Source organism: Lactuca virosa, chromosome 7 (assembly GCF_052849685.1).
Source record: "Lactuca virosa cultivar CGN04683 chromosome 7, Lactuca_virosa_CGN04683_v6, whole genome shotgun sequence".
In the NCBI taxonomy this organism is placed as follows: domain Eukaryota; kingdom Viridiplantae; phylum Streptophyta; class Magnoliopsida; order Asterales; family Asteraceae; genus Lactuca; species Lactuca virosa.
The window spans coordinates 90,599,775-90,607,670 of NC_136432.1; positions in this window are offsets into that span (position 1 = coordinate 90,599,775).

Consider the following 7,896-nt stretch of genomic DNA (forward strand, 5'->3'; position numbering starts at 1 on the left):
AAAAGTATTATAAAATCAAGCTCCAATATCTTGCACACGAAATACCATGAATAACATTCGTATGTTCTACACCCTTTTGGAATTCCTTCCATAATTATGTAGAATAATCCACTTGAAGATCATAATAGATTCCAGCAACCATTGCATAAACCTCCATTCTTCCTTTATCAAGACCAACTGTTCTCCCAGTTAAGCATCTTTGAAAAATACCAAACAAGAAATTCCATAGACGTGGAAGACCATATTTCTTAAAATCACTGATCTTTGTTAGTGGAGGCTGATATCCCATTTCATTGAACATATTGAAAATTTGAGGGAATGTGAAAGCAACATACGGAGGTGAATTCGGAATTTCAAGAATTTGGCAAAAGAGTTTCTTGGATAGCCTGACCTTTTTGTCATTCACTAGATGAAAAGTAATCGTATCAAATGCTTTGTTGTAAGTAGCAGTTGATCCTGCTTGAGACAGCCATGACATTGGAACAGAGAAGGAATTGAACATTGCTTTAGACAAGACAGAGTTCTTCAGTGCAACGATTAGCATCTTCAATTCTTCCGGATATTGAGAAACATCACCTTCCAAGTAATAGTTTGTTGCTTGAATCTTCATTATTGGTAATGAAGAAGCATCTTCAGTGGTATGAGAATCAACATGAACAGAAGTCGCCATTGTTAGGGTTTGAAGACTTTGATGAACAGAGAATTTGGGAATTTGTACTTTTTGATCGCGTAAACTGATAATGAACCCTTGAATCCCTTTTTATATGTAACCCTGAAGTTTGAATTTGAACCGGGATGAATTTAATGAAATCCGACATGGCACCTTGAAAATCGGACCATTACTGCGTAAAAGTAGCCATGCGTCAAAAAAGTAACTGTCACATCTCCTTGAAAACCGGACAGAATACCATACGTCATTTATAGACAGCCTGTATTGTTATCCCCAAGATGATTGTAACCGTCATGACCCTTCGGATGGAAGCAAGGCTCTTTCACTTTTGGGATGAAAAGCGAAGTCATATGCCAGATGTTTGAAATCATCAGCCTGAGTTGGTATTACTCAGAACCTCAAGGATTTCGTGAGTGCAGTGTCCCAAAGAATGTAGGCTAGAAACAAATATAAGAAAAATTTGGGATATTGTGATGTCAAAATTTCAATTTGACACAAAAGCAGATGAGATCCCGGGCAATGATCGCTTCGTTAATCATTAAGAAAAATGATCAACAGCTTTTGTGGGTTCCCGTGAATTACAATCGAATACTTATGGATAAGTATCAAAGGGCTTCTTTTATAATACTTCATGGGTAGGCAAAAAGATTTCGTTACATATCATCCTAAACATAAGGTGAGAAATTGTAACCGAAATTACTTGTTTGACCAGTGTAGTCAGTGACAAGTTTGCTTTGATAAATTTTGAAATGACTTTGACATTCGAATGAAACTCACACGGAAATCATATTCACGAAAAAATTTGTGCTGGATCTTGTTGGGTGACAAACATCTTGGGTTTCTAATGTTTGATCAAGACCACTCATTTGAAATGAATATGATTTGAAGTTTCGAATTTTGGTACTGAAACAAATGTTTCGTGAAAATCTGGAACATTGTTCCCAGTTAATTCCTTAAAAGTATATTGAAAATTGGGTTTCACTTTCATCACGGTCTCATGATGTTAGATCATAAACACAGATTTTTGATATGTCTAAGTCTCGATGGGTTTGATCAGAGACCTCTCGGACATATGTCTTTGTGTGTGATCGTGTAAGAACTTTATAGGTGAAAAAGATTGTTTGTAAGACACGAAAAGTACCTCTGTTATTTTTGGACCAAACAGTAAACTCTTAACTCATTTTGAGAAGAGTCATGTAGCTCAGAGACTAATGTGAATATAAGCCTGCTTGGGAAGAAATTTTCGTATGAAGAATTTCATTAAGGATTTCGTACACACACATTGAGTCAATTGGAGGCTTTTGGACAACATGCAGCAACATGCTTCTAGGGACAACTTAACTAGTTCAAATGATGAAAATATTTATCGATTCATACGAAAAAATGTACCTGACCCTAGAACTGCTAGCATAATCCACTCTGTATCTTCATGATTATATGCAACAAAATACTAAAAAGAAATAAGAATCAAAATATTTTTGTTGTTTTGATTTTTCGAAAGTAAAGACAGAACAAACGAAAATCTTTTTGGATTTTTGTATTTTCGAAAATTAAATGACAAAACAAACGAAAATCTTTTTGGATTTTTGTATTTTCTAAAATGAAATGACAAAACAAACGAAAATCTTTTTGAATTTTTGTATTTTCGAAAATGAAAATATACTGTACTTGTTGCAAAAACACGAAATTTTATCATCCCCTGATAAGTGACAAATATACGAATTCGAAGGGGTCGAAGCGTTGACTATGAACAGTAACCTCTGAATCAACCCTGAAAATAAGTAACAAATTTACGAATTCGAAGGGGTCGAAGCGTTGACTATGAACAGTAACCTCTGAATGCTGAATGACTTTGCTTTGTCTTTTATTCAGCGCCTCTGAATCATTCCTTGTCAACCATCATTCTCCTTTTTCGCATGGAATAGAATTTCCATCGATCATTCCAAGCCCTTCTATAATTTTCACAAGGGATTTTTCATCTAAAGGTTTCGTGAAAATATCAGCTAACTGATCAGTTGTTTTCATGAAATGTACTTCAATATTTCCATCCTCCACGTGATCCTTGATGAAATGATAACGAAGTGCAATATGTTTAGTCTTCGAATGCTGCACAGGATTATGACAAATTCTTATTGCACTTTGAGAATCACAATATAATGGAATCTTTTTCATATTGATTGCATAATCACGCAATTGACTTTGAATCCATATTATTTGTGAAGTGCAAGCAGCAGCAGCCACATATTCTGCTTCAGCTGTTGAGATTGAGACACATGTTTGCTTTTTCGATCTCCAGCTCACCAATTTGCCATCGAGAAATTGACATCCACCACTTGTGCTTTTCCTATCAAGATTACAACCACCCAAGTCTGCATCCGAATATGCTTGTACAAAGAATCCAGTTTTCTAAGGATACCACAATCCTAACGAAATTGTTCCTTTAAGATAACGAAAGATATTCTTCACAGCAGTGAGATGTGGTTATCGTGGATTAGACTGATACCTAGCACAATTACACACAGAAAACATGATATCAGGTCTACTTGCTGTAAGATAAAGTAATGAACCAATCATGCTTCTATAAAGAGTTATGTCAACTGCAGGTTTATCTAACGAAGGTGTCAACTTTATGCCAGTTGCCATTGGAACTCGTAACTTTGTGCTATTCGTCAATCCAAACTTTTCTAGCAGATTTTTCGTATATTTTTCCTGATTAATAAAAATCCCTTCTCTGTTTTGACGAATATTCAGTCCAAGAAAATTATTGATTTTTCCCATCATGCTCATTTCAAACTTGCTTTTCATCAGATCTTTGAATTCTCTAGACAAAGCAGGGTCAGTTGAGCCAAAAATAATATCATCAACATAAATTTGAACAAGCATTAGATGATTCCCAACTTTCTTTCGAAATAATGTGGGATCAATAGACCCTTGTTTAAATTTTGATTGTTTCAAAAATGAAGTAAGAGTGGCATACCATGCTCGTGGTGCCTGTTTCAAACCATAAACTGCCTTATCTAAAATATAAACATGATCTGGATATTCTTCGTTAATAAAACCTGGGGGTTGTTCCACGTAAACAGTTTCTTCAAGCTCTCCATTTAGAAATGCACACTTCACGTCCATTTGATAAACATCAAAATCTTTGTGAGCTGCATAAGCCAGAAATATACGAACACCCTCGAGTCTTGCGACAGGGGCAAAAGTTTCTTCATAGTCGATTCCTTCTTGTTGTGAATATCCTTTAACAACAAGTCTGGCTTTGTTTCGAACAATATTTCCATCTTTGTCGGTTTTACTTTTGAAAATCCATTTTAACCCGATAATCGAAACATTTTCAGGTTTAGGAATTAATCTCCAAACCTTGTTTCTTTCAAATTCAGACAATTCAGATTGCATTGCAACAACCCAATCTGAGTGTTCCATTGCAATCTTAACTGTTTTTGGTTCAATTTTAGAGATGAAAACATTGAACATGCAAAATTCTTGATGAGTATTCAATACCTCATTCTTTGCACGAATTTGAGCTCTTGTTAAAACTCCCTCCTGTGGATTCCCAATTACTTGTTCCTTCGGATGATCTCTTGTCCACTTTTCCATTGGCGGATATGCTGGATCAAATTCCAAAGGTGCATATTCGTATATATCATCATTCTCTGAACCTGCAATCGAACAAACATCATCAAAATCATTATTATTCTCAATGTTTTCTAAATTCTCCCCCTCAACATTATGCTCCCCCTCAACACCAGCATTCATTCTTCCATTCTCCCCCTCGAAAGAATGCTCTTCCTCATCTAGAGTATTCGATGCCAATTGCTCCCCCTCCACTGAATTGTTTTGTATACTTTCGTCATTCTCTGGAGAAGTTGATGTTGAATCATTAGTAATCTTTGTTTGTTTAGAGAGATGATTATCATTTGCATTTATTTCAGCATCAACAGCATGATCTAAAATTCCAAAAATTAAATCATAATCAATGTCTAAGGTTTGTGAAGATTCAGATTCATCTTGTATGTTTTTCAGAATAGGATGATTTTGAAACTGCGATGTAGTTTGTTTAATATAGTAATAATCAAATGTAAGATTAAAAGTTTCTTCAACTTTTTGTGTTCTTTTGTTCAACACACGATATGCGACTGAATTATGCGAATATCCCAAGAAAATCCCTTCATCTGCTTTAGCTTGAAATTTTGTAAGATTATCCTTGAGATTCATAATGAAGCACCTTTTCTTGTTGAGAGTTGAAACAGTCGAAGGACCACATAAATCAATATGTAAGAGCTCCAAAGGTGCAACAATTTTCGAATCTATCGTTATTGGATGTCCTTGTTTATGTTGCTTTCCAACTTCACAAGCTGCACATAAAGAATCATTGTCAAATTTAAGTACAGGTAAACCTCTTACCAGATCTTGTACCACAAGTTTATTGATGTTTCGAAAATTGAGATGAGAAAGTCGTCGATGCCAAAGCCAACTTAAGTCTGCTGTTGCTTTCGAAAGAAGACATATAGCAGGTTTCCCTACTATCGGATTGATGTCCAGAGTGAACATGTCACCTTTCCTTTTGGATTTCAGTAACACTTCTTTTGTGTTGACATTCGAAATAACACTTCCTTCTTCGTTAAAAAGAACTTGATTGCCAGTGCCCACAACAAGTTGAGAAACACTTATCAAGTTATGTTGAAGACCTTCAACATATGCAACACGATTCACTGTGAATTGTCCGTTCGTTATCTTCCCATATCCTTTAACTTGACATTTTTGATTGTTCCCAAACTTCACAACTCGAGCATTTTTTAGACTTCGAAAATCACGTAAATTCTCCTTTTTCCCAGTCATGTGACGAGAGCAACCACTATCGATGTACCATTTATCATCATATTGCTCGTCACATAGTACCTACAATCAGTGGAAAAATTTAGGTACCCAAGGCTTTTTGGGTCCTTGGAAATTAGATTTCAATTTCGAATGTAATGAAGAACTTTTAACCCAATCACAAACTTTTGTTTTGAGACTATCAATTAAGTTCACATCTTCATTTAAAGGAACCGAAACATAAGTTTTTGTTGTTTTCGAATGTTCACTGACATTACCCTTCGAATTCTGAGTTTGTGAATGAACAATCTTTGCTTTTAGTACTGGTTTCCAAGCTTTGACTGAAATGTTCGAATCCTTAGAAGATGAACTACCGTTTGATGAAGTATTCACATACTTCTCATATGCTTCGTGAATTTGCTCCTTTGAAAATTTATTCGACTGATACATCTTTCCTTTTCCTTCAAGCCAATGATCAATGTTCTTCCTTGAAGTCATTCCTTTTTCTCGTGAAATTTTCATAGTTTCTTTCTTCGTTTGGTTAGGAAAATTTGGCTTTTGAGGTACAAAATCAACTTTTGGATTTGTTATAAAAGAGTAAGCATATGATGTATCAACTGTTGATTTAAAATTTTGACGTTGAAGAAATTCTTGATTTAGATTTGATTTATTTGAAAATTTTCTTGGAATATTAGTTTCTGAAACTTTCGAAAACCTTGATTGTTTATTCACTTCAGACTTTGAATGATTTGATTGAGATGAATGGTGAGTTTTTGTTGAAAAAGATGAATTTTTAGCTTTGAAAACATTTTTGGATGATTGGGGTTCAGACAACTTTTGAGATTCAACATTCCGCCAAAATATTTTCTTTCTTGTTTGTCTTTTTGAAATGTTGTTTTCCTTCGAAAATTTGTCAATTTGATCTTTGAATTCCTTGGAATTTAGTTTGACAACATTTTCATTTTCCTTTACAACTTATTTTGAATTCTCTTTTTCAATTTTTGATTTTTCAACCCATTTTCTTTGTGGTTTTTGACGTTGAAACACATACGAATTCTTTGTTAAGTTGTTTTCAACTGTGCTTTGATTTGCGAAAAAACCTTCATCAGTTGTTTTTGAATTATCCTCCTCAACTTATTTCTTTAATTCTGGTTTAATATTCTCAACATTTCCAATTGTTACGAAAACTTGATTTGGAAAAATGACATCATCAGTACACTTGAAATTTGGATAAACCACGGTATTTGTTTCAAGGTAATGTTCTCCTTTTTCATTAATTACTTTTTCGAACTTTTGTGTATCACCATACACTTGATCAACCACTATTCGAGTAGTTTCTTCTTCCTTTGAAGATTTCTTTTTCTTCAAAATTTTCTCTTCATCTTCATCATCACTATCATCAGTTTGACTGTCTTTGAGATCCACGAAGTTCATATCACAAACTTTCGAAGTTGAAGGTATATCAGTTTCATTTTCAACCATCAAATCCTTAACTTTTTCTTTCCCTTTAGATGTTGATGCAACATTAACAACAGACAACTGAGAACAATCAACATCTTCAAGTTCACCAATTTCACTAATATTGTCAGAATTATCTTCAATATCAGCAAAATTAGATTGAGAATCAGATGTTGAATTCTCAGTCTTTTTCAAAATTTGAATTTGTTCAGATTTAGTCAAAGTATCATTCACGATGTTAACTAATTCATTAGCATCAAGACATTCATCAATTTTGACAATTCCATATTTATATCTATCATCAGGAACTTTGTCAAAATCAGCTATAATTTGCTCACAATCATACGAAATATTATCTACCTTAGCTCTTTCGAATGCTAGAAAAGGTAGTAATTTTCTATGTTGCTCTTTACTTATGTCACATGAATGATGTAAATCAGTTAATTTGCCATAAAGTCTTTTAGCAGAATTACAATAAATGTTTCTTTGTGCTAACAAAAGTTTGACTTCACTCGTTAAAGTATCCCTATCACACATAATATTTGTTATTTGTAATTCCAAACATTCAATTTTGCTTATTTTCAAGTCTAATCTCTTTTTGGTCTCTAATAACTCCATAGACAATTTGTTGGCCTCATTGCTAGCAGACACAACAATTGAATCAAAATAAGTAACCGTCTCATCAAAAGATATTAGTTCAAAATCATAAGCATGTGTAGGAATATTAAAAGATTCGAGAATTTTACGTACCTTTGTTGTCATTGGGGATTTGTCTGCTGTCTTGGATACGAAGCATCGTCCTTTCACTTCGAATTCCCCGTCATCTGAGTCCTCCTCCATTTTCGCATACAACGCTCCATGTGTCGGATTTCGCATTTCTTCATCGTCTGATCCGGATGACCAGATTTGATAAGTTCCATCTTCATCCTCATGTTCACCCTTTGCAACCA